The sequence below is a fragment of the Pantherophis guttatus genome, chromosome 8 (assembly GCF_059756535.1).
Source record: "Pantherophis guttatus breed Tessera chromosome 8, ASM5975653v1, whole genome shotgun sequence".
NCBI lineage: Eukaryota > Metazoa > Chordata > Lepidosauria > Squamata > Colubridae > Pantherophis > Pantherophis guttatus.
Genome location: NC_142070.1, coordinates 25,794,038 through 25,821,321, shown reverse-complemented (window position 1 = coordinate 25,821,321; position 27,284 = coordinate 25,794,038). Strand labels below are relative to the sequence as shown.

General features: G+C 37.2%; 1 long non-coding RNA gene across 2 annotated transcripts; it reads right to left on the bottom strand.

Moving 5' to 3' along the window:
• Nucleotides 1–1,958: 1,958 nt before the first annotated feature.
• On the bottom strand, nt 1,959–26,962 carry LOC148112571 (uncharacterized). Of its 2 annotated transcripts, XR_015729305.1 has the most exons (4): nt 26,857–26,962; nt 26,201–26,300; nt 9,611–9,701; nt 1,959–5,959 (listed from the first exon to the last, which is right to left on the bottom strand). It is a non-coding gene; the product is annotated as an uncharacterized LOC148112571 (long non-coding RNA). The 2 variants fall into 2 exon arrangements; XR_015729303.1 differs by lacking the exons at nt 26,201–26,300; nt 26,857–26,962 and having other exon boundaries at nt 9,611–9,908.
• Nucleotides 26,963–27,284: the final 322 nt, after the last annotated feature.

The following is a 27,284-nucleotide window of genomic DNA, read 5'->3' as shown; positions in this document are numbered from 1 at the left end:
GTTCATTGTGTAAAAAACATACATCTGTCAAAATAATTATATAATAATTATATAATTATAATTATATAAACTAAGAGCCTTGGTAGAGCAGCAGACTAAAGCACTGTTAAATAGCACTTAGCTGCCAGCTGCCTGCAATTACTGCAAGTTCGAATCTCACCAGGCTCAAGGTTGACTCAGCTTTCTAGCCTTCCGAGGTAGGTAAAATGAGGACCCAGATTGTGGGGGCAATAAACTGATTTTGTATAAAAAAGAACACCGCTTGGGGGGGTCCAAAAGCCCTACTAAGCAGGTATATACAAAAATATGAAGGCTATTGCTTAACGCATTGTAAACCGCCCTGAGTCTCCGGAGAAGGGCGGCATATAAATCGAACCAGTAAATAAATAAAATAAACAATAAATTGTCAGCAAGGGGAAAAACTGAAGAGACATTAAAATATCCATATAACACTGTTTTAAAGTCTAAGAAAGGAATCCTTTGATAAAAAGACACAGACAGTTCTAATGTTTATTAAGATTAATCTAACAGTGTGCAACACATCATCCTTCTATGTTCTTGTGGTGTTTATGTTTCTCATTAAGCAATGTAAAAGAGTAGATGGAGAAATAGGATTTGAAAGTAGGCATTTTATCCATTTACTAAAAGCCTATAGTTATGCCACCAATCCATAGTAGTGCTGCTTTACAACTCAATTATTCTTTGATTTATTTCTTTTAAGAGCAATACATATAAATATTTAAATGAGAAGACATATTAATCATTTATCTGCATCAAAACAGTAGGGTTGTTCATACTACAAATCAGAATTAGCTATGGCCCACAGGGGAAGTACTTATTGCTTCAAACAGCATGACACAGCTCACATAATTCTTCACTTCTCTGTTTGACAATGTAAACAATACTGTTTGATCAGAAGTAAAAAGAGGAATTTAGTTGTTCTCCTCCTACACCAATTATAATTGGTTTCCATATCCCAAATATATCAGGCTTCCTAAGTATTGCTTTATTATGCAGTCCTTTATTATGTAATTTAAAGAGATTTTTAAGAATGCAATTGGTACGTGAACTTAAAAAAAGGCAGACATGATTGATTTATGCTGGGATCCAGCTAATGAAGCTTAATAATAGAATTATTCTAATAATAGAATTAATGAAAAAAATATTTGCAGAGATAAGATACAGTGCTCATGTGTCAAGCAAATACTGTAGCAAAAAGTGATGTGAATCTTCTTAACATTTGCTTCTTTTTCTACAAACTCAAATTGAGGCGCCCTTAATATCTGCAATGTTAAGGTAAAATGCTAATTTCTCCAGGCTCAACAGCTGTAATTTAGCTTTAGGTTTTTAGAGGTTAAAAGTCAATCTGTTAATCAATTTGGTATAATTTACAATATCCCTTGAGAGGGAATGTGAAAAAAGGTTCAGCTGAGATTCAAGATGAAAACAAGTTGTGTTTTTCAGAAATGACAGCAGCACGTCTCGATATAAAACTGTATATTCATGGCTTCTCCAGTAATAAGTTAGTGCCCGAAAATTATAAAAGTCATGATGCTAAGAAAAGGGATGGCCGTTGCTGCTATTAACTGATTGGTTGTGATTAGATTTTAGGACACGAAGCTGATAATTATGTAGCAGTAAGAGAGGCAGGTTTCTTAACTGTAGCATCCTGATGTAGAATGAATATTGTGTTGCATTTTTGTATAAGTTTTTCTACTATAATCTCTTTTAATTAATATATATGGATCTGAAAGGTTAACCTGTTCTCTGGAAATATTATTTATCAGCTCTTTGTGGTTATTAGCCACATGTAAAACACAACAATATATACTAAGGCTATCTTCTCTAAATCAGATCTTAAATACAAAAACATACTGATCATTTCGCTAAGGATTTGTCATCCCATGAAAGGAAAATTTTAGTTCTGCAAGCTAACATTATAGATTCCACACTTGGGCTTAGAGTTTATTTGCTTGTTTATTCATTCAATTTGAATAGCCACCCAGATTGCATATTTGATGCTGGGTGGCTCACACAGTTAATGTGTGAGCCACCCAGCAAATACAGTACAAAAAACAAACAGTAACACACATGCATAAAATACTAAAACACAATAAAACCATTAAAATCTTAAAAAGCATAATCTGCAAGAAAGTAGAATCCATTTTATGAACAGTGTAACCATTTCACAGGTTTCCACCCCTCAGTCGCCAAGCATCATGGCAAAGCACTGATCTTCAGGCCATCTGGAAGGCAAGAGTCAGACTGGAGAAATATTAGGAAGCATTAATAATCCTTATGTGGAATTGATATTCTTATAGCATACACCAGAGGTGGGTTTCAACAGGTTCTGACCAGTTCTGGAGAACTGGTAGTGAAAATTTTGAGTAGTTCGGAGAACCGGTAGTAAAAATTCTGACTGGCCCTGCCCCCCAGCTATTCTCTGCCTCCCAAGTCCCAGCTGATTGGGAGGAAATGGGGATTTTGCAGTAACCTTCCCCTGGAGTGGGGGAGGAATGGAGATTTTACAGTATCCTTCCCCTGCCACGTCCACCAAGTTATGTTCACCAAGCCATGCCATGCCCACCAAGCCACACCCACAGAACCAGTAGTAAAAAAAATTGAAACCCACCACTGGTGTACACTTATGTTAGATTATACAATTCTCAAGCTTTCTGAACTCTGATAACTCTGATATTCTATGCTTCATTGTTTCGGATGGAGTTTTGCTTTCCATAAAACAACTACTAATGTTACTATCCTAATTTATTTTCAAAGTAGGTATTCAGAGAATGAATTATTTATTGTGTGAATTTATTCTTCAAAGGTTGGTCTGAATTTTCTCTTCATATTTTGCTACACATGTATTTTTCAGGCTTTCTCTGTCTTGTAAACGGTTATTTACATATAAAGATCATTTTAAAGCACGGGCTTATGGTAAAATGAATTCATTTATTGCCTCTAATGATCATGCTACTGCTTTAAAAAGCAATATGTGAGAAAATCCAGTCAATCAAACCAGCTTGCCCCAAATTGGATGCAATATTTTAGATATGGTCTGATCAATGAAGAATAAAAAGGAATGCTGGCATGTTGATCTTCACATTATTCTTTTGCTGATATATGCATTCTAGAATTGCATTTGCTTTTCCCCCAGCTGCATTACGCCATTAGCTCATATATCGTTTGTCATCCACCTAAATGTTTCTTTTGAAATCTTATGTGCATGTATCCAATTTATTTTTCTGTAGTATCTTGAATGCTAAGATGACATGTTACTTCATCCTAAAGTTTCCACTGCTTTTGACTCTTCAACTAGGTCTTTGTTATTGGTTAGACTCAGATCTAGGAAGGTAATATTCTTGGGTCTTCTTTAACATTTTGTAAATGTTAAAATGTTAAATGAACCAGTCAGCAACATCACAGAGGCATATTTGGGATCTTGCAGTTCAGAGTGAGTGGGGTTTCCAGTAGATTTCCAGGTAATTGAAATCTTCCATTATTACTACATTGTTCCCCCTGAAAAATTCTGAAATGTGGCTCAGAGGTTATTAGCCGTATTTCTGTTTAGCTTGATAATCTATAGTATTTCCCCTGCTCCAATATCTGGACTATTTATCCTTTGTATTCTTACTCCAATGTTCTAGACCAGTGGTTCTTAACCTGTGGTCTGTGGACTCCTGGGTGTCCACAATATCATCATACAGAGTCTGCAAATGCTTGAATACATTTTATGATTTAAATCTTAAGTCTTTTGGTAGTCTATGGCCATGGTCCATGGCCACAAAAGGTATTTAAAGGTAAAGAAAAGGTTGAGAACCACTGCACACAGAATCCTCATGCTCATATTCTGGATCTCAATTCACATCTGTACTTCCTTCACTTCTAATGCCACTTCTCATTCCATTTTGTCAGGCTACTTTGAATAAATTATACCATTTCATCCATTTATGAGTTTTGTACTATCAGGATTCAGTAATGTCAGTTTATTTCTGTTTGTTTTCCATACTGTATGCATTGAAGACACCGGAAATCTTGGATCATGTGATTTGATAAATTATTTTCTGCATTTACTGGCATATGCTCATTATTGGGTGACTCCATATTCTGTATATCTTCTAGTTATCCTACTATGTATTGGAGTCTTTTTTCTTTCACTGGATTACTTTAAAGCAAGGCACCTTCCAAACATTCATATCCCATTGCTTATGAGCTACAGTCTATCTCTTGTCAGGAATCTCTCATCTTGGAAATATATTACATTAGCAAAATATCCAAACTATAGGCATAACCAATTGCTAACTTCCAGGTGTCTTCTTTCTATCTTCCTGGCTATGTCTTTTAACAACAAGGAGTAAAGAAAGTTTTATCTTTACCCTTGGCTTTTTCACCTTTCTGCCCAGTGCTTCATAGTCCATTGCAATATCCTCAAGGTTTTGCCTGGCTTTATTGTTGTTTTTATGGACCATAAAAAGCAAAATTTATCAGTGGGCTTAAAGAGTCTTTGGAATCTGTCTGACACATTCCAAATGTATACCCCAGAAAAGCAGCACACTGTTATTGATCCAAAGTCTGGCAAACAGGTTCCTGCTTCAATCTCATCTCTGATCATGACTATTCATTGCTTTCTCCTCTTCTAGGCAAAAGCAGGGATCTTTGCAAAGTCTCTACAATTCTCTTTAAAACTTGTGCAAAGGGTTTAAAGGTTAAATTTATTAAAATAGTACGCTGCTCAAGTGCCAATGATTCTAGGTGTCTCACAACAACCAAAAAATTACAATACATTGATAAAAGTTGGCCAGGTCTTCACCATTCTTCTGAATAATACTAGGTCATTTAGACTTAGATCCTCATTCCAGGCAGGTCCTGCTACAGAGAAGATGTGCTTCCAAGATCCAAAGCACACACTCTGCTAGAAAGTCGTTCCCTGAAGATGGGCTTCAGTATGAGTCCGGAAGCTCGGAAGACAAAACCGTTTGTCCTGGTGACAGACCCAGTGACCGACTCAGATTGGATCCTGCAACATTATCCTGGGTCATATACATTCACCTTTATTCATGTGCTTCCAAGGTTCTATAGATGACATTATTTAATCAAAGGAACCCAGAGCATGCCCACCATGCATGATGGAACTGATTGAACAGGTCCTATAGGAGAGAGGTAATTCCTCAAGTAGCTAAATCCTATGCTATTGATGGGAATATTTAGAATCCGTTCTGAACTCCAGAGTTTAGATAGGCTTTGATCTTTGTGCCACATTCATCCATCTCTCAGTCATCTTCTCCTGGCTTTTATTATATCTTGTAGGCCCCCTAGTGCATTATCTGTCTGCAGAGATCTCTATGTCCAATTTAAGTATTACTCATCTTCCTTTATAAACAATTTTGTCTCTAATATCTTCAAGATAATCTTGTGCTTTTAGCATGTATTGTCATCTTTAGAAAGAAAAGCAAACACGGAACAACCCCTGCAATCCAGGAGAATTATCACCCTCTATCCCCATGTCCTTCTGATGAACAATAAACCACAACAAAAAAGAATGACTCTCCCTTGACCTCTCCTGCAAATGCATGTTTGCTCTCATTTCACTCAGTGAAATCATTCTGGGAAGCTGGTTTCCTTACATGTTTCCTGAAAGTGGGTCAACGAGATCAACAGAAGACAATACTAAGTTGCGTGTGTTGTGCAATCATGGTGCAAGCACGATACACAATCAGCAGTACTCAGATCAGCACTAGCAGTCAGTCTCTCCATGTGTTTGGCTCTTCTTTCTTCTGTCTCCTTTTCTGCCTGTTGCCTCTCTTCATTTGGACTTTCCTGCAGAATTCCTTTTCCTGTTCACATGCTCAACGGATGACTGACAGTCAAAGACTATAATTTTCACTGTTGCCAATTCAATATTATTTTTTTCCCTTGGTTAACAAAATGGTCTCCAAGCAGCAGCAGCATACAAGGAAAACTGAAAGAAAACAAATTCAGCAGTCACTACAAATGACAAAAACCCACCATCAATAAATATAAAGCAAACTTAATTAGATAAAGAAAAAAAGACATGCAACTTTGCATCTCTTTGGATATCAATAAAGTATTTTATTACCCAGTGTAAAGTATTTTATTACCCAATGTAAAGCTTATTACACAATCTTTGACAATTAATGTGAAGACATTACAATACTTCTATATACAGTAGTTGTATATCAAAGTACAAATGAATTCATAATCTGGAATTTTCTGAGATTAGAATAGGTTTTTCAAGCTTCTTCTAATTATGACATCTTAACGCCATCATTTTAAATGTTTGCCCAAGTATGCAAAGAACTTTTACAGCAGAAACAACAGAAATGTTCATAAAAGGTAATGTTTAACCAAGTACAGTAGCATGAGGCAATTAACTAATAAAAGTCAGACAAATGCTGATAGTCTATTATTGTATTTTAAAGAAGTTCTATAGCATCCTTGCTGGGAGCATTGAGAAGAGCTCCTTAATTATTATTCAGGTGGCCCAAGTTAGTTTGCACCTTGGTGAATATGTTTGTGGTGTGGCTTGCTATGTTCTTCAATTAGGAATATGACTGGAACCAGCCCTGGCATCAGAGCAAAATTTAAGACAAGCTCCAGCAAATCTGGCTTGAAAACTAGGCAGGAAGATATTCCTGGTCTTTGGAAAGTAATCCAAAGAGTTGATCTTATCCATATCTATGCACGCAGACTATCATAGAACCTTAATGTAGGTAATCAAGATAAAGATAACTTTATTTTTTTGATTATTATTTATTTGATATATGATGAGAACATGATAGAACAGAAGCAAACATATCCAAACAATCCACATAATTATATACAAAACTTCTATGGAGATATGGCAATAGCTTCATAACTGGATGTCCAATTCAGCTATCTAGGTCATTGCCTTTGGTGTTGCTTTGTATGGATCTTCTAAGAAACCAGAGAATACAAGCAATGAGCAATCTTGCACAATATATTTAATAGTTTGCATATCAGCACCACAATTGCAACAAGGGGCATCTTTCTATCCCCATTGAGAGAGGACAGGGGCATTTCTTCCAGTATCATATCTAATTCTGTTAAATTTTGATGAGACAGAGGAGGAAGGTCAAAATCAGGTGGTTTGGTACAGGGGATTACTATTGGTCAGGCCACAAGAAGGTACTTTGGACCATTCCTGTCTCTAGGCATTCTCAGGGCTAAACTGGATATAAGCAAATAGCTGTTTTCCGTGCTGGCCTACGAGATTTCAATCTTGTGATGGGCTGGGTATTATCCTGGTGAATAGGAATGGCCTTATTGTTCAGCATACTTGACCATAGCTATGCACTCTTTTGATCTTTTTATAAAATAGCAAGAATTATTATTAAACAGCAAGCAAAGTACTTGGCTAGTAATTGGAAAGCCTTTATTTGTATGGCATACAAATAAAGGGAATAGTACCAAACAAGCTAGATAAGAGGGAAAAATGAATACTTTAGGTTTTGTAAAATGTTCCATTCTGCTAAATATCTCAGGTCTTGTCTCATCAGAGGCAGAGAAAATAAGAATCCATGTATAATCTATTTTGAATCCAATAATCTATTTGATCAATATTATTGTGGTTGCCTCTTTTCCAGCTGCTAGCTGATCATAAGAATAGGAAAGGCAACTTCATCTAATTAATGAAGGCTGGCTTGGAGTAATGCCATGTTAATGAAAATGTCCTTGCTTTGCTTGTTCAGTAGGAAACAATGGAAAATGTATGTATACAGAAGGACGTTATTGGGAGAAAATGCCATAATCTTCCCGAATTGGTACTTTGAATTCAAAACTTAGTCTACTTGTAAGCAAAGCAATACTTGAAGGGGCTAACATGGATTCCTCAGTTTCTTTTGAAAACCAATATGGTAAATTATGAAAAGATAAATTGTTTGTAGAATTCTTGCTAACCTGTAAAGAAAAAGTAAACAATATTTGTGCTAAAACAATATCTTGTTTTATTTGTTATTTATTTTCATATAAAACAATGTGGACCAATTCTCTCTTTTAGTCAAAAGATAAATATATAATGTTAGATTATAGTCTTTGTAACAGAGGAGATAATGATTTGCTCCAGTTGAGCTTGATTCTTGATGTATGCATGGCCTAGCCAAACATTTTTCTTGGCAATAGTGTGACATTTATTTTGCCTTTACCTACTGAGATTTGTTTTCTTTTTTCTTTTAAATTCCAAGTCTGGTTTCTATTTCTGGAATTTCTTAATAGTCTCTCATTCAAGGAATAATCAGGTCTAACTTTGTTTAGTTTGTTTAAATAATCTCTATAGTTGTATATTTGCTGCCATTCACTGGGTAAATCAGCAGAAATGTTATTTTGGAACTACTTGTTGCTGGTCACTTCAGCTGCTGTTCTGTGGATCTTAGTTCCTAAGCTTGAGAATAGTAGCAAAGATTGAACATTTAAAAATCACTCAAGCTACAGTCCTTTACTAACAATTTAAGCACACTAAACACCAGACATACAGTATAGACATGGATTGTCCATACTTTTGTAATATAGCAGTGTACATAGTTGTGTATATAAATGGTAATAAAGGTCCATAATTTAAAATAACTTTTGTAGCCTGGCATGGAAAATGGAAATATGTTTACTTTCCAGCTCTGAACAAGACAATATTTTGAATGCCTTACAATGGAAAACTCTTCTGCTTTATCTTTTGTTTTAAAATGACAAAACTAAAGGATGATGGTAATCCACATGGAGTACTACTCACCATGCAACCTGCAGAATGCTTCCATAAAATATTCTTTTTTATATTAAATTATTTTAAAACTCCTCTTAGGAAGCACTGAAAACAGGTCCAAAATATATTTTCTGTAGTCACATCAAAGTACTGTATTTTTTGGAGTATAAGACACACCTTTTTCCCTCCTAAAAGAGGCTGAAAATTTGGATTCGTCTTATAGTCCGAATGTAGCTTTTTCGAAGCTTCTTTTCAGCCCTAACGAGGCGCTAGCGAGGTGCTAGCAAATTTATGTGCTGAAGCTGACCTGATTAAGGATGCTAGCCAGATGAATACCTGGTAGGCAGATTTCCCCCCCTATTTTCCTCCCCAAAAACTAAACTGCGTCTTATACTCCAGTGCGTCTTATACTCTACTTGGAAACCTTCTTGCAACTCATGTAGCTTCAACAGATAAATGTTACACTATTATGGGAATTCTCACCACAGTAAACAGCAAGTGGCATTCTGTTATCAACAGTAGTTTCTGGGTAATTTTCAAAGGCAGTCCCAACTCCAGTCCATTATAGTATTCTAACTTTAAGGAGATGAGGGCACGAGTAAGCATTAGGGAATATTCTCTTTTAATACACATGAATACATCTGTACCATGAATCTTGTTTTTCTGAAAGAAGTTTACAAAATGTCACAGACACCCACAATGTATTTAACTGGTTTACAAGGACGGTCTGAATCACAGCATCATCACAATGCCTTTGTATAAAAGTACCAGTGTGGCAGAATTTACCAGCTGAAGGCAAACTCTAGTTTCTGCATTTACTAAACTGAAACTGGTCTATAATCTTACTGTCAGTTGAAAGGCACACTTCGTTTTTCTTACCTTCCATGCTGTCTGAAAATAAAGCCCAGCAATACAGATGGAAGAATAGCATGACATTATCATATGAATGAAATTCAATTCCAACTTCTCCCTGTAAAAATAAATAGAAGAAAATGTATATGGAGATTCTCAATCATCCAGGTCATGGTTGTCCCAAAGGTACCTTTTCCAAAAGGCAACTGGACTTTCTTGGGGTTTTTTTCTCTTTGAAAACATTTCGCTTCTCATCCAAGAAGCTTCTTTAAGCTGAAGAAACTTCTTGGACGAGAAGCGAAATGTTTTCAAAGAAAAAAAAAAACCCAAGAAAGTCTAGTTGCCTTTTGCAAACAGCACCTTTGGGAGAGTAAATGTACATATCAGGCAAGCAGTAATCTTTTTCTTATGTCTAAAATGGTCTAATTTTCTGAACACATGCTTAATTGACCGTTCCAACTCCAGTCTCCACTTTCCTCAATTTATAACTCTTTCCCCCTAGGTTTCTATCTAATAGCAACACAGGGAGTGAGAGATAGAACAGACTAATAATTAAGGATAAAAATCAGTACTATAGTTATGCTAGTAACAGCTCTGCAATCCATATTCCTCTATTATCCAATCTTTGTTCCTCTAGTTGTAGTTTCTTTCTGCAGTGGTGCTATTTAGGATTTGAAAGTTGAAGATCAAAACTTAAAGTTAGAGTACCAAAAATTTCAAGGACTGCTTGTGTTTCAACTTTCTGATATATGCCCTTCTGGATGTTTTTATTGTTTTAAATGTTTTTAAATGTTTAATTGTTTTTATGTTTTTAGATCTGTAGGCTGTCCAGAGTCACTGGTTGAGATGGGGGGGGGGAGAGGTGTAGAATTTGAATAAATAAGTAAATAAATGAATAATAAACAGGCCGGGATCCGTATTATAATTTCCTAAGAACCAATTTCTTTGAAGAAGTATCTGTGGTGGAAATTGCACTACAGCTCCCATGGGATTAAAATAACCACTTCCTGAGAGTTACTTAAAAATTTTTTTATAAAAAAAGACTGATTTTTTCATTGGGCAGATATGTTCATCATAGCTCAGTTGTACTTGTACTCAATTGTAGAGTTCCCAGATTTAGATATTGGAAAAACCTTGACTCAGAGTACACAAAACTGACAAATAAGTTGTCCTAGTATAAGGCCAATTGCTATAATATTCTGTATGATTACTGTATGCCATGGGATTCACTATAGTTCATGCCATTTTCTCCATGCCACATCATATTCTAGAAGCTAGACCTAGAAGAATTCTTCTTTGAGTAGGATAACTTTGTAAAAAGACCTACAAATGAATATGCAATTGGAACCAGGTGCCTAATCTACAAAATAATCATCTTTTCCCTGAAAAAGTCTTGTTTCTATATACCTAAGAAGTTGTCTTCTTAGATATGAAGTTATAAGTAGATTAAAAACAACAACAACAAATAGCTATGGAGAAGTGAAAAGGCAAGAAGGAGATGGGAGGTGACCTGACGTGGCTCACAAGGCTGAGTTTCATTGTATTGTTATAAGGATTGGCTGACATATTAAACTAATGAACATATACCAGATAATCGGCCATTGGCATAGTGATATATTAAAGCTGTATTTCTGAGCAATGTAAACATGGAGGCAAATATAAAGCTGTCAGTTTGAATACTGAGAAAAAATTATCAGCTCATGCTGAAGCAAAGCTATGAGGCCTCTTGCAATAATTAATTTGGGCCATTAGCTACAAGTCAAAGTTCATTGCAGCTCATCTGTCTTCCTCACACTTTGGCAAAAATCCTGTACAAAAACAAACATTGGCTTCATGTCTGTTTTGCCATTGAAGAACCTATGATTTGACAGATCCATTGTTAAGTACATCTGGTGCAATTTGGCTCTGACAGAAATAGCTTTCTCTGCTTTTGTTAACTATGCCAGGACTTTCCACACACATCAGACATACACAACTTTGACACACGCAGGGCAGCAAATAAAATTGTTTGGCACAACTGCAAAGGGCTTTTTACTGGTGGCTAGTCAATAGTTACTGATTTAAGCAGAGAATTTACTACACTTGCATTTAGTATAAATATCACCCACAATTGTAAAATACACAAAGTATGTTTAAATCTTGAATAATTCATTGTCTCTTGTGTTATGGATTTACCATCAGAAAATATACTGTGGGTTGAGTTTCTTTGCAAGCAGAAGAATTCACTTCATGGATTTCTTATTTCTTGCTTTCAGAATAACAGAGTTGGAAGGGACCTTGGAGGTCTTCTAGTCCAACTCTCCCCTGCTCAGGCAGGAAACCCCATTCCATTTCAGACAAATGTGGTCCAATCACTTCTTAAAAACTTCCAATGTTGGAACATTCCAACTTCTGGAGATAATTTGTTCCACTGATTAATTATTCTAACACTTTCAATGGGGGTCAAGGAAATATAGAATGAAATGGAAAATTAAACTGGTAATATTGCAGTCGTTGCTAACTTTATTTGCATTGGATTTCAAATTCCTTATTCTGTATAAACATAACCAACAATGATATGCTGCATCATTATTAGTCCTGTGTAATCTGATCACTATATGGAAGCAAAAGAGTTAGTTTTCCCTATCTCCATATCTCCATCTAGTTGTCAACCAGATTTTAATACCCTCACATCAGTAACTATATTATTATGGAAGGTGAAGTTTCTTTTTATTGTTTAGATATAACTTTTATTAATTTTTAAAAAAGACAATAAAACAATACAAAATTTGAAAGAAAAAAGTAAAGAAAGCAGAGCATTATGAAAAAGGTACAAAGAAACAAAGGGAAAGAAAAAAGAGGGGAAAAAGGGAAAGAAATGAAAAAGGTATAAAGAAGTTGGTTCATATCTTAGCACCAGTTACGTACATTTATATTTTACCCTCTCTCTAAGATTACAATATAATTTCCATTTTTCCATTGCTTATCCTTTCCCATCATCAAACCCATAAGTCACAAATTCCTTTTTTCCTTTTTTCACCAAAAAGCCCATAAGTGGTTTCCAGTCACTAATGAATGTAGTAATTGATCTTTCTCTAAGCAAGCAAGTTAATTTTGACATCTCTGATAGTGCCATCATCTTCAACAATCATACCTCTATTGTCGGTTTTTAAAAATATTTTCTATTTTTAATTATATGCAAGGAAATCTTCAGTTGGCCTTTTTTAATTGTTGTCCATTCATTCCAGCAAAAATGTTCTGGTTTCAATTAAATATTAATTTTTAAAATTCCTTGTTCCATTGTTTGTGTTTGAATCCAAAATGATCTTGAATCTGAACAGTTTACCAAGCATGATAAAATGATCCTTTGTGTTGTCTACATTTCAATATAAATATGAAGTACCTTTATACATTCTAGACAATTTGTCTCTGGTTATATACCAATAGTACATCATCTTGGAAAATTTATCTTTTAAATTATAATGTAAATTTCAGTCATCTTAACCACTCACTGTTATATCAATATGTTATGTCCAAAGTTCTTAGCCCATTTTATCATACATTCTTTTACTACTCTCCTTCCATTTCAAATTTTGATAATGGTTTATACATTTTACTAATTATAAACTAATTACATAATTTATATACAGTTCAACTTCTGTTTTCTCCTGCTCAATTCCAAATATCCTATTATCTACCTTAAATCTTTCCCTTAACTGTGCATATAAAAAAACATTGAAATCTAAATCCCTCCTCAGCCAGCTGTTCTTTCAATTTCATCTTATATTCTCCATGATCTTGTTCTACCAACTCTCAATGTATTAACCATTTTCTTTGTCTGTTGTTTCTTTCCTATAAAGTGCTTCTTGTACTGAGACCCATATAGGCATTTTTGGGTGGAGTTTATATCTACAGGTAGACCACAATTGGGACCTGAATTTCTGTTGTAAATCTTAGTCATAAGCTGAGTTGAACCCAATTTTACGACAAGCTTTACAGTGGTTGTTAAATGAATTACACATTTGTTAAACAAATCCATGGGGGCATGATGTCTCAGAGGTTAAAGACACTAAGCTTGTCAGTTGGAAAGCTGACAGCCTGGGTTTGAGACCTCAGCACTGCACGATGGGTGAGCTTCTGTTAGTTGCCCACCTAGGAGTTTGAAAGCATGCAAATGCAATTATATAAATAGATACCACTTCGGTGGGAAGGTACAGTGTTCCATGCACCTCGGCGTATAGTCATGATGGCTATATGACCACAGAAATGTCTTCAGACAATGCTGGCTTCCTCGGTTAAGAAACAGATAAGTATCACCTTTTAGAGATGGAAACGACTCGATAGGGGAAACCTTTATCTTAAGCAAATCCAGCTTCTTCAACGGGCTTTTTGTTGCCAGAAATTGGCAAAAAAGTAGCAAATTGTGACTTTTTCTTGGCCCACAGGACCATGGATGCTGAAACTGGTTATAAATATGAGCCAGATGCCAGGCATTCAAAATGTGATCACATGACAAGAGTGGTGATGCAGTTGAGTACAAGTCATAAGTAATTTTTTCCAAGGCCATCATAACTTTGAACTACTATTAAAAAGACCAGCTGTATTCTGTATTTTCAATGTGTATTTTTAATATAATGATCCGTTCAATCTACCAGACGAAGAGACAAATCACAGAAACTAAACTATTACAACCAGATGGTATCACCATAGTACACAAACCAACTAAAGACCTCCAAAGCATCTTGAGTAAACCAAAAGACCTTGTAGCCTAAAAAGGCTAGAAAGTGGCAAGCAACCGTAAATTCTAATCCACTTTAGCTAGGAAAGCAAGCTGTGTGACCTTGACCTGTCACTGTCTCTCAGGCCAAAGTTCTTGTTGTAGGGACAATAGGAGAGGAAAGTGTATCCGTATTCACTACATTGAATTATTTGTAAAAATAATAAACAAACAAACAAAAAAGAAAATACAGGAAGAATCTACAACATAAAGTTCAAGAATTGTAACAGCCATTATATACGCCAGATAGGCAGAAGATTACATGCATCCCTGAATACCAACTAGCAGTCAGAGGACATGATGAAAATTCCTTAATTTCACAACACATGGAAAGACTCATCCATAGTTTCAACTATGGAAATCGTTGAGTATTTTATTCCAAGCTAAACCCCAAAACTCCATACTTTCTTTCCCTTCCCCTTTCCTTTTCCCCCTTCTAAATCTGCCTTATTTAAGAATTAATTTATTTTAATGGCTTATTGAGTAAAATGTTCTTTGCTTTTTACTCTTGTATAGAATGTAATATGAAGAATAAGAACCACTTGAATAATTGGATTGTATGGTGCTTCAGTTTGTTGAGAATAAGAATTTCTCAACAAAATATGAAAAATATTTTCAATGGCTGGAGTGCACATGCAGGTTCTCTCATAATATGGCAAATGGTGGAAGCACCCATATTTGGTTATGGAATCCAACAACTCAAATCTTCTTCTAGAATAGGCCATCTTAAAAATTGTGCCAGACTCATTGGTATTTTTGACCCAGGTGTTTTTCAGGTTGAAAAGTAGTTTTATTTTTATCTAGTCAATTTAAGGATTTATTTTTAGCCAATAATTCCCTGTCACTTTGAGCACTAATATCTAGGACTCTCAGTGTACAAATCTACTCTTGTCTTAAGAGTAGAACTTGGGTAGAAAACCCATGTTGTGAAATAACTTGGGAAACTTTTCTGATCCAGGGGTTGGCTGGGCCATGCTTATCTTTCCTGTTAAGTGTATTTTGGGAAGTCAGTCAGGGTCCATTGAATGGATCTTCTGTCAGTATGTGAAAATTTTAAAAATTTAATGACTTTGTAAGGAATGGATTCATTAGATTAGATTAGATTAGACTAGATTAGATTAGAATTCTTTATTGGCCAAGTGTGATTGGACACACAAGGAATTTGTCTTTGATGCATATGCTGTCATAAAAATATAAGATACATGTTTCCCCTCTGACCACAGAAGCAGATGTGTTTTTATCAGTTCCCAGCATGCATGCATTTAAAAAAAATGGATCTGAAGGTATTATTGTAAGTTATTGTATTCTTTACCATATAATTAAACCGAGTGAAGACTATTTATTGGCATACTGTGAATATTGAAGTTTAAAGTCCTAAGATTTAAGTCTCATAATCAATCAGTTCTTCTTATAAACAACTTTGCCTTGAATTCAAAATCAGTGGTTATAAAGAAATCCGAACATACTAGACATTTGTTAAAAAAAAAGCTTTGTGAAGAATGTTCTTTTACAGATGAATATGTAGAACCCTTGACATGAAACTGGCCTACAGCCCATATATTTTAGTTGTTGAGACTATAATCCTGGTACATGACATTTAAGCGATTGTGTAATATGCTCCTTCATGTCTCTGAGAATCACCAGACAATCTTTGGAAAAACTGAAAAGTATGTTATACCATTGGCTGTGCAGGTGAGCAGTGCTTTGAAAAATTGGCATAATAAACACTGTTTATTGTAACTGAAGTAGAAGAAACAATAAAGAGATTTCCAAAGAAGTGAGTCGAAATATGGAAAATGCATTTTATAAAATAAAAATGCCCCCAAGAAACTTGCTTTCCAATTTGGTGATTATTCAGTGAATTTCTAAATCAGATAATTGTTTTCACTTTAACAAGTTTGAATATTATATTCCACCTTCTTATATATTGTGTGTAATTTTTACAGCTGGTCAAATAACTTTATAAAAATTTACTCTGCCAATGTCAGAAATGTGACATTTTGCTGCACAAAAATAGTAAAATAATGCATTCTAATTTATAATAAGATATTACTTTGTATCATGTAAAGTTGTATCAAGTTCTGTTTTGTGAAACATACATTTTGATCAGGGTACCTAAATTTTTGCATGTAAGTGTTTGTACAATTTTTAATCCAATTGCCTTTCACTGCAACAGTCTTTGTCTTATAAATTATGGCAATTTTTCACAAAGTTCCAGGAAACTATTTGCTGTTGACAGCTGCTAAGTTAATTCCCTAATTCATTTCCTAGATCGTATGGCACAACTTTGTGATGGTGTGTTGGAGCCAGATATTTAGGCATTAACGGCTTCAAAAGTGCAAGATAGCTTTCTTAGTGAATTATTGCTGTGAAAAATGGTCTATTCCTTCCATGCCCATTTACCAAAGATAAAGGAAATATGTGAACTGTCACTCAGCTGATCTTGACTGGGAAAGCCTAATGGGATTGTATTCAGTTGGTATTTAGATGGAAAATAATAAAAAAAAATCCCATGGTTGAAAGTCATGTTGAAAAGTCATCCTAGAAGATAGTAATTGTACACTACTTCCATATTTTTTACCAAGAAAGGAGTATGGACGTGTCCGTGACATAATCAGGAAATGAGCTTGATTTGATAGTGAATTGGTTTTAAACATTATACAATAGCTGTAGTTTACTGATAATAATAATCAGATATTGGAAATAAACACAACATAAAGCAAAGGATTTTAAATGCATTGAACTAGTTATGAAGTAGCTGCTATTATAGTGCTAATATATATTCCTTTTATTTTCAAATGAAGAAGTTACATAGGGATGGAAGGAAGTACCATTTGTGCCTGCCTGCCTGTTTTTTTTTTAATTATTATTATTTTCAGAGAAATTTTGACTCTCTTCAGATTAAGAGATGGCTAACTAAAAAGATTAAAAAGGTTTGGCCTGCAACTTGTTGCTTTAATACTTCACTGGGGATAATTTTTTAAAAGAGGGGAGAATACTACAGCTTTTAAAAGAGGGGAGAATACTACAGTTTACAACACTTTGTTTAGTTACAATGGCAGTAAAAAGAAGTAACATACCTGTTTTTCATACCTATAACTGTGGTGGTATTCCCATGGTCATGTGACCAAAATTCAGATGATTGGCAACTGTTTCATATTTATGATGGCTGCAGTGACCTGAGGTAATGTGATCACCTTTTGTGACCTTCTGAAAAGCAAAGTCAATGGGGAATCCAGATTCACTTAACAACCGTGTTACTAACTTAACAACTGAGTGATTCACTTAACAACTGTGGCAAGAGAGGTGGTAAAACGGGGGAAAATCACTTAACAACTGTCTCATTTAGCAACAGAAATTTTGGGCTCAATAATGTTTGTAAGTCAAGTACTAGCTGTACACGTGACTTACTCTTGTGACTAAAACGAAAAGAAAGTACTTGGAAGCTGATTTTCTTTTGTTTGCTGTGTCTGGAATCTTCGAACAATTTTCAGTTTGCTAATAATTTTCATGCTAATTATTAGCATGGAAATAATTCCATGCTAATAAAACATGGAACATTCAAACCATTTCATGTTTTATTTTATTGGCACAAAGCCAATTCAAATGGTAACCATCCGAATGGTAACAAAAAACAAAAAATTACCCCCAATATGAAAAAGGATTAGGCACCCAAAGTCTCCCAATTCAAATATTCTGTACTGTACTCACAACTCATGACGTTGTTAATCCACAGGATCAGTTGTAAAATCATAGTTTAGGAAGAATATTTCTGTATTTTTCTGTCAATAAACTAAAATGTAAATGAAGTGGAAATTATAGCTTCACAGTACTAGCCTTGCTTTTTCCAATAAAGCTGAAGACGGACTCTATGCAAACAGAATGGAAAGAAGCTGAGAGTGTAGCAAAAAATTGATTTCATTAAGAAGTATCTATATTCAAATGGACCTTAGTATTGATGGTGACTGGCATATCTTTGCCCTAGAAAAAGAAGGAGGAAGAGGAGGAGGAGGAGGAGGAGGAGGAGGAACAGGAGGAGGAACAGGAGGAGGGAAGAAGAAGAAGAAGAAGGAGATGGAGAAGGAGGTGGTGGAGGAGGACAAGGACAAGGACAAGGACAAGGACAAAGAGGAGGAGGAGGAGAAGGAGAAGAGAAGGTGATCATCAGATTTTACATTTAAGGATTTGTGCTTTACAAGGCCTGATATATTAATGCTCCCCATGGGGCTCCTCTTCAAGACTGCAATGCACAGGTGGCCTCTGCAATTTATAGACAAGGTAAATGAACAGGAAAAATAAGAACCATGAGCCTTGACATCACATCTGATGCAGCTGGCTTGGTTGCCTAAGAGGTAGGCATAACTTTCATATGAAAAAGTCTATTTCTAAGAGCAACAGAATTTTTTGCGCTTACCAAAAACCCAGAAAGTCCTACTTTCTTTTAGTGGCTTTTCTAATGGAGATACCGAGGCATGTTCCTGGAATCACTTTGTCAAGCTCCAAAGCGAACAATATAGTCCATTGTAATTTATATGGCCATGGAATTCTTTTTTGTGAACATCTGTTGGATCCAGGTCTTGGTTTGAAAATTGTAAGAAACAAGCAATTGCTGAGAAATGGCCATTAAAAGACTAACAAAAACAAAAAAAATGTATACCTCTCCTTTTCAAATTTTTATGGGCTAATATCTACAAAGAATTTGTGGAAAGTTCTTTTTATGTCTGATGTTTGGAAGTAATATATGACTGGAGCCCTCTGTTCCTTAGTTTTTTATTCATCTTCCAATTTTAAGTAAAATGGCCATTTTAGGCTGGGGCATTTTGAATGTCATGGTTAAAAAAAATTGAATGTCATGGTTATTGTTTAATTCTAAAATATTATTAAGAATATTGTTTTGCAATTAAAGTTTGCATATACATAAAAACTGAACTAAATATCAGTTCTGATTAAACTGTTAGAAAGGGATTTTCACGCCTTTACTGTTGTTTTTTTAACATTTTAAATTTTTCTTCTCCTGCTGAAATGAGTGTAGAAAAGGGATGAGGAGAATGCTTCAGATAGAAACTATACATTTCTATCAAAAATGTTTTATTGAATAGGTTTCAACTACTCTGTCCTCTTATTCATTTGTATTACATTTCAAGCTCCAGACATTGGTCTTTAGAAAATACATATTACACATCGGATAGTACATTTATGTCTCTACCACAGGAGGTCACTCAATAGCAATGCATACATTTCTAAATTTGTGCACAATGGAAGACCATAGATTCTCTGGAAAAGATTTTGAAATCATATTGGGAGAGGAAAAAAAAGAATCTATTCAGACATACCCTAAACATGGCTCAAATATGCCCTGCCACGATCTAATTTTAGCACTGTTTTCCATGACATTAATATTGGACTAAAATAATGAGACAGCATCATGCCACAAACTCCATCCCTTTGATATTTCTGTGTATCATATTGTGACACATGTAAAAAAAAAAAAGGATGGAGCTTGTTTTGTACATAATGGCACTTTTATCAGTCTGTTCACCCTGGTTTTCTCCATTCCCTCATGGGCCAAGGTTTTGCCTCTCATAGAGTCTATCCATCCAGCCACCCAAAATGAAGGAGAACTTTCCTATTGTAGAACTTGATTTCTTCGGTTTACCTCTCAACATTTGAAGTTCTGATAGAAATTTCCAAGCTCATCAGGATAAACTCTCCTAAACCCAGCAATACTTTACATTTACTGTCACTGCCATATTTATTTATTTATTTATTAAATTTATTTATTTATTTATTAAATTTATATACCGCCCTATTCCTAAGGGACTCAGGGCGGTGAACAGCGAACGATAAAAATACATGTAATACAAACGTTAATAAAAAAAAAACCAATTAAAATATACTAAACACTCTGGTCCTAGATAATTCAAGACATCCCAGTTTAAAATAAAATCAAAAATCAATATAAAGGGAAAGTTAGGCCAGGCCGGCCTGCTGAAACAGGAATGTTTTGAGGGCATGGCGGAAAGTGCGCAGATCCGGAATCTTCTGTATCTCTGGGGGGAGCTCGTTCCAGATGGTGGGTGCCCTCACAGAAAAGGCTCTCCCCCTGGGGGCCGCCAGTCGACATTGTTTGGCTGACGGCACCCTGAGAAGCCCCTCTCTATGGGAGCGTACTGGGCGATGAGAGGCTATTGGTGGCAGAAGGCGGTCTCGTAAGTACCCCGGTCCTAAGCCATGGAGCACTCTAAAGGTGGTAACTAAGACCTTGAAGCGCACCCGGAAGACCACAGGGAGCCAGTGCAGCTCGCGCACGAGGGGAGCCACATGGGAGCGTCATGCTGCTCCCATAACTACGCACACGGCCGCATTCTGGACCAGCTGGAGCCTCCGGGTGCTCCTCAAGGGGAGCCCCATGTAGAGAGCATTACAGTAGTCCAGGCGTGAAGTGACGAGGGCATGAGTGACCATTTTTAACGAGTCCCGATCCAGAAAGGGACGCAACTGGCGAATCAGGCGAACCTGATAAAAAGACCTCCCGGCCACAGCCGTCAAGTGTTCTTCTAAAGACAGCCGTGAGTCCAAGAGGACGCCTAAGTTGCGAACCCTCTCCGTGGGGGGCAATGACTCATCCCCAATAGTCAGTGATGGCACCAATTGACTATATCGGGACGTCGGAAACCACAGCCACTCGGTCTTGGATGGGTTGAGCCTGAGTCTGTTCCTCCCCATCCAGATCCGTACAGCCTCCAGGCACTGGGACATCACTTTAAGGGCATCATTGGGGTGGTCCGGGGTGGAGATGTATAGCTGAGTATCATCAGCATACTGATGATACTTCACCCCAAAACCACGGATGATCTCACCCAGCGGCTTCACATAAATGTTGAACAGAAGGGGTGAGAGAACCGACCCCTGTGGCACCCCACATACAAGGGGCCTCGGGGTCGACCTCTGCCCCCCAGTCAACACAGACTGCGACCGATCAGAGAGAAAGGAGGAGAACCACTGCAACACGGTGCCCCCCACCCCTAACTCTTCCAACCGGTGCAGCATGATACCATGGTCGATGGTATCAAAAGCTGCTGAGAGGTCTAATAGGACCAGGATAGAGGAGCAACCCCTGTCCCGGGCCCTCCAGAGATCATCTACCAATGCGACCAATGCCGTTTCCGTGCTGTATCCAGGCCTGAAGCCCGACTGGAACGGATCTAGATAAGCCGATTCATCCAAGTACTGAGGAAGCTGTCGCGCTACCACACTCTCAACAACCTTCACAACGAAGCGAAGGTTGGAGACTGGACGGTAATTAGCCAACACTGCTGGGTTCAGGGAAGGCCTCTTGAGGAGAGGCCTCACCACCGCCTCCTTCAAGGCGGCAGGGAAGACACCCTCTCTCAAGGAAGCATTTATAATCCCCTGGAGCCAACCTCGTGTAACTTCCTGAGAGGCCAGCACCAGCCAGGAGGGACACGGGTCCAATAAACATGTGGCCGCGCTTAGTCTGCCCAGTATCTTGTCCATGTTTTCCGGAGTCACAGAATCAAACTCTTCCCAGGTAATATTCTCAAGACTTGCCTCCATCCTCCGTCCCGAATCTACCCAGTCAGAGTCCAAATTTTCCCGAATCTGAGCGATTTTGTCATACAGATATTGTACAAAGTCCTCGGCTCTACCCTCCAAGGGGTCCTCCCGTGCTTCCTGGTGGAGCAGGGAGCGGGTCACCCTAAACAGGGCGGCCGGGCGATTATCTGATGATGCAATAAGAGCGGAAAAATAGTTACACTTTGCCGCTTTTATTGCCACCAGGTAGGTCTTTTTTTTTTTTTTTAATTTGATTTATATGCCGCCCTTCTCCGGAGACTCAGGGCGGCTTACAATGCGTTAAGCAATAGCCTTCATTCTTTTGTATGTTTTATACAAAGTCAGCTTATTGCCCCCACAAACTGGGTCCTCATTTCACCTACCTTAGAAAGGATGGAAGGCTGAGTCAACCTTGAGCCTTGGAGAGATTCGAACCAGCAGAAATTGCAGGCAGCTGTGTTAATTACAGGGTGCACTAACCCCTGTACTATCAAGGCTCCTCTAGGAGCCTCTAGCTCCTCAAGGTCTTAATATGAGACCTTACCAGTGTTCGGTCAGATTCAGAATGGCTGGCCCTCCAACTGCTCTCCAGGCGTCTTTTCCGGCGTTTCATCTCCCTCAGCTCCTCGGTGAACCAGGGAGCCAGGTGAGATCGTCGCCGGGTCAGAGGCCGCAAAGGCACGACCCGGTCCAAAGCTCCAGCGGCCGCCCTATCCCAGACAGCCACTAGGTCTTCAGTCGAGCCGTGTGTCAAGAACAAGTGATTTCTTTTAAAGGACAAATTGGGCTTGTCATTTGCCTTCCTTTTATGCCTTTTCAATGTAATGTCCCACTTTCTGATTAAAGAAAAAAAGGTGAAAGGATGGTTTCAGGGACTTTCTCCTTTTTTCCTGGATATCATGCTTTTCTCCTCAGCTCTTCACATCTCCCGCAACTTCTTATGAATTTCTTATTTTGACCTATAGGGAGGTGGATATATATATACTTTGTATATATACACCCTTTTTTTTAAGATTCCTTTCTCATGGGGGGCATGGCTTAGCAGTTAAGATGCTAGGCTGATCAGCTAGAAAAGCTGGCAGCCCCTGAGACTCAGGCATCATGCAACAGGGTGAGCTCCCATTACTTTCCCCAGCTCCTGCCAACCTAGAAGTTCAAAAGCATGTAAATGAGAGTAGACAAATAAGTGCCACTTCAGTGGCAAGGTAACAGCTCTCTGTGATGTCATGCTGGCCACATGACTGCATAAACATCTTTGGACAGCGCTGGCTGAATGGCCTTGAAACAGAGATGAACACGGGCTTCTATAATTGGCAACAACTAGCAGAGTAAAATCTGTAGGGACTTCTTTCTCATAGATTCTGATGAGTTTTAAGATCTTCTGAATTGTTTGGCTTGATTGAAACTCCCCCCACATTCCTGACTTTGGCCCTTTTCTTCCCTGCCTACCACTCTAATATATTATTCCTATTATTTATAAAAACACCATGGGATTCTTATTATTCTTGGAAAAACCACTTTCTCAGTGGAATAAAATAATGAGAAATGTAGAGTTCTGGATTGAGGCATAGATGTTACTCTTTGGCTAATTTTTTTTCTGGGTATTTGAGAAAGTTGTGAGATTATTTCAGTTATGCACAAAATCATTAAGTAGTTGCACAAAACTACTATCAGGGCAACCCCACAGAAGGAAGAAGAATACAGATTGGCAATATGAACAATGAACTCATGGTGGCTTAGTATTTTGCTGACTCATAAATAGGAAGATAGCCCTTTAACTCAATAGTATGTATCAGCCCTTATGTCTTTATATTTGGTAGGTGAACCCTGGTTGCCTATTAACCATTCTGCTTTTAGTCTAGGGCAATGGTGCAACCAGAGGGCTAAAGTAGTACTTTTCCTGAAGAATCTAGGCTTTGCAGATGAAGAAAGAAAGGCTTAGTGTAGCTGAAAGCTTTGCCTCTTTAACTAAACTGCTATGGTAACATCAGAAGAATCCAACTCTTTCTTATTTCTTGGGCATGTTTATTTATTAATTGCTGTTGACCAATTCCTATGGACTCCAGGTGGCACACAAAATATAACATAACAAAACAAAATCTATAAAATCCAGACAAAATAAAAATGGGGGTCTGGCATTGAGCTGGTGTACTTATTTTTGCTTATTAAGATCTATTTATGAAGGAAAAATGAAAAGGAAGGAATATTGGCAAAGGATCAACCAAAGGCATCTCCATTTTGAATTCTGGCTGCATGAACTGACTCCTCTGGCTTCAAGTATTGACTGTGTCTTCTGCCATGGTCTGCCCTTTGCTGACTTGCACGATTGTCCTTCTGTTTTTTTTTAAAAAATAAAATGATATATTTGATTTTGGTGTTTTTCTCTACTCTGAGGAAGATTCTTAATTCTCTTTCATGAATGTGTTGAACATAATATGGCTCTTTGCTTCTTTGGCTAAGGTCAAATGTGTGCCTACCTCACAGAATTCTTGTGACAATAAATAAAAGCAAATATCAGAGAATGGAAAAAAACCATGTACATTACAGCATTTACATGGTTTTCCTTAAAACTTGCATAAACTCACAGCTCAGATGATCACAGAATGGGGTTGTGATAACACATTATACAATGTCTGTGGCAAAATAAATAAAATTGCTTCAAATTTCTGATTGGTTTGTTGATTTGCTTACACTGTCTTTGATGGCTTATTAAATGGATGGCCCAGCAATTTATTAGGTGTTTCTTCAACTTTTAACTGCACTCTGCCTTTGCAGGGAAGCACGCCATGTCTGTGGTGTGGAAGATGAGTCCGTGTGTGATGAGAGCCATGTGTGCTAAGTCGTCATTTTTCATAACAGCTGTCATTTACAGATGTATGACCCTCTTTGCCTGGTTATAGAGAAGGGGTGGGGAAATGGGAAAGCAGATAATGCACAGGGTTAAGTAGAAGGAACTCTGCTAGTAGGCAGATACACAAATCATGTCAAGCAAACCAGACGGGGCAAAAAGAACATTGCATCCCTCTTCAGAAGACAATAACAGATAGGACAGAGAAAGATGGAGTCTGAGCTGATTAGGAAAACAGGAATGGTTAATGGATAACAGCAATGTGGCGCCAAGTAGTTCATTCCATGTCATAAAGATATGAGAGGCAGCACGAATAGAGAGCAGGTAAAAGGTCTTTGAAACTCATCCAATGTTTGCAGATGATGCATTATATTCTCAGGGTTTCAAACTGAAGTAGATACAGATTATGAAAATTAAGGTATAGTTTTCTTTGGAAGTTATTGTTATTAATTTGTACTGGTCTCACAAACAAAGGTAGAGTGATCATTTGGCTTTTGATAAAACAGATACTTATAGCCACATTTGTCCCCAGTTAACAGTAGTTCTTCATTATATTGAAAAGTTGAAACCAAAATATTCAATATCTTTTTCTCCCCACACTGGAGGCAATCTTCAAATTCCCTGAGAATGATGAAAATTTACTCAAGATTCCTCCTTTTGATAAAGCCACTTAAAATGGATGGGAAACCCCAGGAATTCTACTTTAAGATGTGGGTGTGAGAGTAAATTCAAGATTTCAGTCAGTGGCATTCAGGGTGGAGATCAGTTTTCACAAGATAGAGGATTAAGAATCATGATGCAAGTTTCACTCCATTTATCACACAAACATAAAGTGCCCATTTATTTCTCTCTTCTTTGACTGCCATCTTGTCAATTTTGTTGCCTCTACAAATAATAGTGCTGAGAAAGATTCTCTAGATATACTTGCACCAAGGCTAGTCTATAAATGAACAAAATACACTATGAAAAAGAATATGTACTTAACTAGACTTTTCCCCCACTGTGCTATATCAGAATCTCCTAAGTAGACTTAGGCGTTCCAATATCCCTGGATATAGATCTTGAAGCCTTCCAGGGATATTGGAACTGCAACTTCCAGAATATCTAACTAGCATAGATATAAATCTGGAGAGGTGTAATTTCAACAGTTCTCTACCAGGTTAGAGAAAGCTGCTTTGGAAAACACCTTCTTTCTTTTGAACATTGGGATGAAGCAATTGGCTGCTTAGGACATTAGTACTTCCAGGTTGCCTTCTTGTGTGTATGGAACACCAAACTTTTTTGAAGAGCATGAATAGATGATATCAGCTTCCACTCACCTGCAACCCACCACAATGTAACTACTATCTGTGTTTTCCTAGTCTGTGTTGAAAGTAGTGTTTTACAGTTTGGGTCAACTCAAGCATTGATGTTAGATTTGTCTTCCATAAATTACCTTTTTCTAGGCAACTCTGCATTTTGATTGGTGAAATGTCCCACATTTGAGTCAACGGTTGCTGCTTTGCTCCTCTTTATCATACTAACATCTGCTGCAGCTATTGATGAGAAACAGAAATCTTAGGAGCAGAGTGGTTATAACTTTTGCCTGAAATATAAAAAATCACGGGTGTGAAACACATCAGAAATCTCTCTCTCTCCCTCCCTCTCTCCCTCCTTCCTCTCTTTCTCAAGACGATGGATTCAGTTTGGACTGCCAGGACAATCAATCCCTTGTTGCTGCACTGTCCCAACTTTCTGTTCCAAGCAAAGAATTACAAGTAAACTCTATATAACTTTATATCTATCTATCTACCTATCTATCTATCTATCTATCTATCTATCTATCTATCTATCCATCCATCCATCCATCCATTCAACATCTATCTATCTATCATCTATCTATCATCTATCTATCTATCTATCTATCTATCTATCTATCTATCTATCTATCTATCATCTATCTATCCATCCATTATCTGTCTATCTGTCTGTCTGTCTATCTATCTATCTATCTATCTATCTATCTATCTATCTATCTATCTATCTATCTATCTATCTATCCATTGACCCATCATTCAATCCATGTGAGTGGCTGAGTGTGTACATACATACCACCAGGGTGACATTCTTCTACTCAAGGACCATTCTGATTCAAACTGGAAAAATGTAATAGAGTGATGTTTATTTTTAAGTTGGTTGTTCTACCACCATACACATTTTGTTTTTGCTTTGCTCTGCATACATGTTTATACACATAAAGTAAAGGTTCCCGTCGCACCTATGTGCTAGTTTTTCCTGGCTCTAGGGGGCGGTGCTCATCTCCATTTCAAAGCCGAAGAGCTAGTGCTGTCCGAAGACATCTTCGTGGTCATGTGGCCGGCATGACTAAATGCCAAAGGCACACGGAACGCTGTTACCTTCCCACCAAAGGTGGTCCCTATTTTTCTACTTGCACTTTTTACATGCTTTCGAACTGCTAGGTTGGCAGAAGCTGGGACAAGTAATGGGAGCTCACCCCGTTATGCGGCACTAGGGATTCG